The sequence below is a fragment of the Pteropus medius genome, unplaced genomic scaffold, assembly GCF_902729225.1.
Source record: "Pteropus medius unplaced genomic scaffold, Ma_sr-lr_union100, whole genome shotgun sequence".
Lineage (NCBI taxonomy): Eukaryota > Metazoa > Chordata > Mammalia > Chiroptera > Pteropodidae > Pteropus > Pteropus medius.
In genome coordinates, this window is record NW_024354875.1 from 24,046,174 (window position 1) to 24,052,391 (window position 6,218).

The following is a 6,218-nucleotide window of genomic DNA, read 5'->3' on the forward strand; positions in this document are numbered from 1 at the left end:
AATGTGTAGCCCTAGACTCCAAGGCTAGTAATTTAGAAATAATGCTTAGCATCTAAACTTAATGCTTTTCCAACTTTGCTTTCTGTCTTGGGCTCAGATGTTCCCACCCCTGTGCACTTTTAAGATGTTTACTCTTCTTGGGCCTAAGGAGCCTCACTTTTTGGGGGGTTCAGGTCTGTCCTCTATAACAAGGTCCATTGTCTCTCTTCAAATCCCTCTAGAGAGCAAAAAGTCTAGGTCTTATTCCTCATTTGAAACAAATGTTCCTCCGTCTAAAGAATATGGATATAAACCCATTTGAGGTTCATCGAAATTATGTTTTCAATAATATTTTGTTTTGCATATTTATGTTATAAAGGTTCATGGTAGAAATTTGAAAAATACTGAAAAGTATAAAGAAAGTAAAATTGAATCATAATGGAACCACCCAGAGATAATAATGGTTAATGTTTGGTTATCTATTTTTATAATCTTCTTTCCACATCTATACATAAATGTATTGTTTCTAATAAATTGGGATTATATCTTACATAGTATTTTTGTAAACCTTATTTTTGTTTACCATTCATCATGACCATCTTTAAATATCTTTAAGTGTGCTTCAAGAATATGATTGTTTAAATGGCTAAATTATACTTCATCATATTACATGACAGAAACAGTGTTTTACCAAGCAATTCCCACTTCTGTGGACATTTTGGCAATTTCCAATTTTTTATAATGTAAATAAATGCTGGGCAAATGTTTATGACTATAAGTCTTTGTGATTTTCTCTGATTATTAGGAAAATTCTCCAAAACTGAATTACTGTGAACATTTTTAAAGTTTTTGGTACATATTGCCAAATGCTTATTTCCAGGAAGTCTATACAAATCTATAGTCACACCACTAATTTATAAAACCATCTGGTTCAGAGTAAATGACTTGTATTTTTCGCTCTTTAATAAATACCGTATAAACAAGTCTTCTTTGATATTTTCATAGTTCCCAATCAGCTTTCTTAAACTGTGAGATTAACCAGTGAGATTCTTTGCTTCATTCTGCAACTGTAACCACCTGGGAGGAAGAAAGAGCCATGGATTCGGGGCTAAGGAGACAGCTTCTAGTCTTAGCTCTTTAACAAATTCACAGTATTGATTCTGGCATCTTAACTTCCCTGAGCCTAGATTTTCTCTGTCCCACTGATAAGACTGTATGTACTAAAGCTTTTTATAGTCTCTTTCAACTAAGTAGAATGACAACAACAACATTTTTATAAGTAGAACAACAAAAATTTTGCAAACACATGAATGGTCTCGGTAAATAATGTAGAATCTGATCTATGAACATGGCCTAATGGTCTTTCTCCAAGTAAATGTTTATTTTTTTGACAAGCTAGTATGCTTCCTCTGCAAGCAAATTCTGAGGCTTAGACATGGCTAAACTTGGAAGTAGTGGAGTAGTCAACCACCTAGGTAATATGATGTGGATAGACCCCGAAATCTCCACCTCACCTCATTTATCCTACCATTAGAGCTTTACCTTTACATCTTTAGGGCAAATAATCCTAGGAGAAAATTCATAATCAAGGCCTTGAAGAGGCTTCTCTGCTACTGGGAGTAGGAATCCTGGGTCCATTTAAACTAGCCTGTAGTGAGATATAAAAACAAACTAAAATCCCTTAGAAATGATAAGACAATGTGTATAAACATTCAAGAGGGTTTGATAGTACAGTCGAAAATCATTTAATTCTATTTCTTCCCTTTTTCTACATCATCACCCAGGGGCAACCAAAAGTGTTTTCCAGCATTTTTATTCTCGCCAGATTTTCAAAGCTTTTAGCTCATCCATATTTAAATCCTAAGAGGCAATGTATCTGTTGAGCAAAATATTTCAGTTATGTTTAGTTGACAGATTTTGAATAAGTCATTATTTTTCTGGAAAAGGAAAAGCAAAGCATTACCAACAACACAAAAAATCTCAAATGATTCAACGAAGTATCAAGTAATCTTATAGATAATAAGGTACCATAGCTATCTTTGGTTCCTAAGAATCTCTACTTTGCCCATTATTTACTCACGATAAGCAAGCAGCTATGCAATCACCAAGTGTCCTGTGATTACAATGAGAGAATGTAGGATTATTACAAGGCTTTAAGGTGAAGGGCAGGCAAGCATCATCATGCCAAGGCTACTCAGACTGGAACCAAGAGGGAACCTGACCCTGGGTTGTTACTATGTCTCAAACATGCACTGCTTAACTCTTAAACCTTGGTAGCATTGAATCCTATAATGCTAGTGTAAAGCTAAAATGGATTTTTTTTACCTTCTCAAAGAAGGTGAATTTCAATGTTTTTGCTTAAATAGACTCAATGAAGGTTATAAGCAGTGGTTTTCAACTTTGGCTGTCCATTAGAATCATCTATAGAGCTTTTCAAAGTCCCAAAGCCTGTGTTGCACTCCTAACCGATTAAATCAACACTTCTAAGAGTAAGACCCAGGCATCAGTATTTTTTAAGTCTCCCCAGGTGATTCTAATAAGTAACCAAGGCTGAGACCCACTAATATAAGATTTACTCCAAGTAATTATGTTATATACTTGAGCTTATTGTGTTTATTTGACCAATATAGAGCCAGAAATTTGAGGAATAATTAATGAAATGATTCCCTCTCCTATACCAACTACTTTTGGCTCTCACCTTCTTTGTGGGGTATCAGCTGTGGTGTTTGTCATATCCCAACCTGAATCCTCAGCGCCCTGCTTGGGAGTCCTGAGGTTATTCCAGGGGTTCTGACATACCTTATAACATTTTTTTAACTTTTTCACAGCCTACTTTCTCTCAAATCACTTAACTCCTGAGACGGCCCAGAACTGTCTCTACTCCTGAGATGCTAAAGTCAGTTAAGATGGATTAAAGTAAATGGATGTAAATCTTCTGGGCTCTTTCAGTTCTATGAAGCCTTTAGAAAAGTATAGGTCACGGCAACTTCGGGAAATAATTGGGTGAGAGGGGACAATGAGGGAGAATCTCTAGACCTTTCCCAGTCTTTATCTTCTCTCCTCTATTCTTTGATATGGACAACTCACATTTCCTCTACATCTTATATATTGCATATAAGTTTCCATAAGTGTACAGCTTCTAAGTGCTAGAATGAGTCACTTGGCAAAAAGACAAGAACGCGCCCAACCTCTCTACTTAGTCACCTATGCTCTCTACATGGATGTACATAGGTGTCACAGTTCCAAAAAGAAAAAAAAAGTATATTTGAATTATCTTGTTAGGACTTTTCTCATGACCGATTTATAAATATTCACTACGATTTCTGTACAATTGGCCTTCCAAACTTAAGGCCAGAAATTTTAAATGCCGTAGGTTATTTTTTAACTTAGAATGACTATAGTTACACCCACACATTTAGGAAGTAGATAAATGTTGTCTGTATGCTGCAATTGTGGTGAGCATATTAGATACAATGATTGTCAAGCAAAATTTCCATGTGCAATATCAGACAATAGACTCCAAAATGTGACCACCCCTTTTCTACTAAGTTATGACAAAGCAGGTAGTTAAAAATCATGTTTAGACCTGTCTCTTTATCTCAGACAATAGGAATCTTCTTAGCAAAAATCTGTTTTTGTCAAAGAACAACTTCCTGGGAGAGTCACCCAGATTTATAGTTCAAACACAGCAACTCTCTATTTCTATCCGGCCTTTCATTTTTGCTAGCTTTGTTTGTAGGCAGGGATTGCTGCAATTAGGTCTTCTCACTTCATCCTTTAGTTTTATACATTGTACATACACTGAATCATCTGGCAATAAAAGACCAAGGTAGTTAAGTTCCTGACAATTTACCTATTATGTCTGTGTGCTAAATTTTGTTATCCCTGGGATTGCATTGTGCTCTCATGCTTATGACTCGACAAAATTACAGCTCAGTTCAGATCTCAACAATATGGAAAGAGGTTTGCAGGGTTTATTTACAAGTAAGGATGCCATATGCTCTTCTAAGAAAAAAAAGTATGCTAATTACCAAGCAAGAAATGAGGTAAGAAAACACAGAATTGTTGCAGACCTACTAAGCAAACAAGAAAGATACTTGCTGTGCAACGCGAATGAAGATGGTGAATTCACCCTTTTGTGTTTTCTTGAATCTACACAGAAAATGTTAAAGACCAAGGAAAAGCCACTTCTAGGGGTTATGTAGTATATTTGTGGATTGATTAGTTCATGTTTTAAGATCAAACTGCCTCACATCCTAACTTTAAGTATAAAGTTAAGATATTGAAAAAGTATCTTAAAAAATCTGTGTAAAGAACAACCTGAACCAAGTAATTATAACCGACCAAACAGAAGTAGGTTTTTCTCCTTTACTCCATGCTACTTAAACTTGCCGCTCTTCTCCAAGGTTTGTCTTCACACTAGAACTTGTTTCTGACGGAAAAATGTTAAGTTCCGCCAATCACTTGCTTTCAAAATAGTGTTTGCATTCAAACCGTCAGAGTCTTTTTCTTTCCTCCAGCTGCTTTGTGATTATGGGTAAAGCTTTATTTAAGGGGAAAAGAAAAGAATAAACCATACAGATTTATTTTATTATTTATTTCATGCCTACAGCACCTGGTCTTCCTAGGTGGTCTCCCATCCAAGTACTAACAATGGCCCGACCCTGTTTAGCTTCCGAGGTCAGACATCAGGCTTGTTCAGGGTGGCATGGCCGTAGACCATGGACTGTTGCTCCACTAGGGCACAAACCCAGGACCTTCTGCATGTAAAGTAGTCATGCTAACCGCTGCACTATGGAACTACATCCACACGCAGATTTTTTATTCAACACATTGGTGGAAAAATCTAGCTCAGTGAGCTCTGCCTTCAAGCAGAGTTTTCATACCAAGGAACCTTTATCCATGCTATACGTACTACCCAAATCTCTCTCTTCAAACACAGGCGTCCACACAGAACTTCCTACAGAAGCAAATCCAGGCACCGTGTCTTAATCGTTTATAATTGGTATCCCCACAAGTTAGGATCTCCATGCTGGCAGTCTATAGCAAGAGCCAGCCCTCAGCAGTTTTGTAAAGTAGGCAAATAAGCATGTAGGTTTTGTCTTTTTTTGCTGGTAGAACTAAAATAAAAAAACTACAGGCAAGCCTTTAGTAAGTGGCCCCTAACGAGGAAAAAAATTCTGAGTGTCAACCCCACTTCCAGTCAATTTTGCCTAATATTACAAGAATTCCAAAGGGTCAAACCCGTAACAGTAAGCCATGAGATTTCCCAGGAAACACAACACTTCCCATCTTCCTAGCTCTCAATATTTTATCCACCAAGGAGTCAGAAAGGTATATAAACTCTATGTGTCTTGGAACCATATAGACCCTACTTCAAGTCCTCTAAGTAGTATAGCACAGACAGGTCTTAGCCTCAGTTTCTTCATCTTCAAATGGAGATGATAATTTTGGACTAGCATCATGAGTGTTCGGGAGATATTTTCTCACCACCTTTTTGCCTCTGCCTAGAGGGAGGATATAACATCCACCATGCTCTCTATTTTCATCAAGAGAGTAAGCGGTGCGTAGAACAAATATTGCTGTTGGCAAATTCAACCACAGCATATGGGGTCTCCTGCATGGGAATTTTCAGTAGGTTCAGTGACACAGTAAGAAATAAAGTACAAAAGAAGATAACTGCGGTAGGTCAAGACTTGGTTTTATATGGGAATAGAGTGGAGCCTTAAGTGCTGTCATGAGGTCATCCCATAATGCCATCCTAAATTGGGGCAGAGAATCCACATTTCTTTGATCTTGTGGGGTCCTCACTCTGCCCAGACTGCTGAGACCTCCAAATTTCAGCACACATCTGTTTGCCAGTCAGAAAATAAAACAGAGCAAAAGTGACCTTAAGCAATTTCAAGTCATTATTCTAGCCAGTTCTCAAATATGACTGAATTTTGTGGTTAGGAGTCAGTCTCCATGAAATTCTCTGTCCCAGTAGCCAATGAAGTGGCTTTGTCATTGCCCCTTTTACAGATGAAAAATGTGGCAGAAATTGAGGGGTCCAATGGAAATTCGATACTCACTAGACTATAAATTCTTTAAGGACGGGAACCATGTGCTATTTACCATTGTATTCCATATGCATATCATAGTGCCTGGCACATAGTAGGTGTTCAATATATAGTTTTCAGCTAATGAATGAACTAATGATTGAATGAACAAACTGTCATGGCTTTCTCTCTTCTAAGCTT

The 6,218-nt window shown here is 37.2% G+C and overlaps 1 pseudogene; it reads right to left on the reverse strand.

Annotated features, from left to right (window-relative positions):
- Positions 1–4,582: 4,582 nt before the first annotated feature.
- Positions 4,583–4,699, reverse strand: LOC120597467 (uncharacterized; annotated as a pseudogene).
- Between the last annotated feature and the right edge of the window lie 1,519 nt (positions 4,700–6,218).